The sequence below is a fragment of the Microcaecilia unicolor genome, chromosome 1 (genome assembly GCF_901765095.1).
Source record: "Microcaecilia unicolor chromosome 1, aMicUni1.1, whole genome shotgun sequence".
Classification (NCBI taxonomy): Eukaryota; Metazoa; Chordata; class Amphibia; order Gymnophiona; family Siphonopidae; genus Microcaecilia; species Microcaecilia unicolor.
In genome coordinates this window covers 640,634,554-640,635,638 of record NC_044031.1, presented here as the reverse complement: position 1 = coordinate 640,635,638, position 1,085 = coordinate 640,634,554, and positions in this window count along the sequence as shown.

Genomic DNA, 1,085 nt, shown 5'->3' with positions numbered 1-1,085 from the left:
TGGGCCCCCATAAGCCTGTTGGAATAACCAGGCCTTTAGTTCTACCTTAAAATTTTCAACTTTCTGGAGTAGAAGGCTATTCCAGATGAATGGTGTAAGGAAGAAGAAAGTGCTTTGTCAGATCACCTTGTAATGAGCACATCTAGATCCAGGTTGATATTTTGAAGGAATTTAACTGACCAGTTAAATCACCTGTTCGGGGCTAACAAGTCATTTTCAGTGGCACTTAACTGGTCAGTTCTTAACTGAAAACCAAATATTTGGGGGGCAGAATCAGCACTTGGCCGTTTAAGAGCTGATATTCAGCACTTAACTGGCCAAGGGAACTACATAATAGGATCACATAAAAGTCAGTCCTTTCTATATGCGGTGCCTTATAGCCAGTTAAGTGCTGAATATCACACTTAACTGGATATGGTTTAGCTGACTTCATAAACCCAGAAATTCAATGGCAAAGCCTGGACATAAGAATATAACATAAGCATTGCCATACTGAGACAGACTGAAGGCCCATCAAGCCCAGTATCCTGTTTCCAACAGTGGCCAATCCAGGTCACAAGTACCTGGTAAGATCCCAAAACAGTACAATAGATTTTATGCTACTTATTCTAGAAATAAGCAGTGAATTTTCCATCTTAATAATGGCTTATGGACTTCTCTTTTTGGAAAGAGTAAACAAATGATTCATGTCTATCCGTTTCATCATTGAATTTCTGAACATAACGCTTCTGGAAGTCATCAAAATGCTAAATGCTGCTGGCTGAATATTGGGCCCTTTGTTGCCTGTTACACATATAAGTGTACACTTACTTGTGAAAGTGCCAGTACTCTGTACATTTACACACATAATTGATGCATAAATGCAGCACTCAGTTATGGGATTGCCCTCTATAAGGAAGGTGCCAAGGCAGCACAAATACATGGAATGGAAATGACCTGAAAACCAGCATATAGACTTGTGTGTGCACAATACATGCATAAATATCATCAGTTCTTAGGTCTGTTTTTTGACACTACGACAACTGCGTATAGTTCCTCTGTTTCTTACTACTGACACATTAAATACTCTTTACCATGCATTTGTA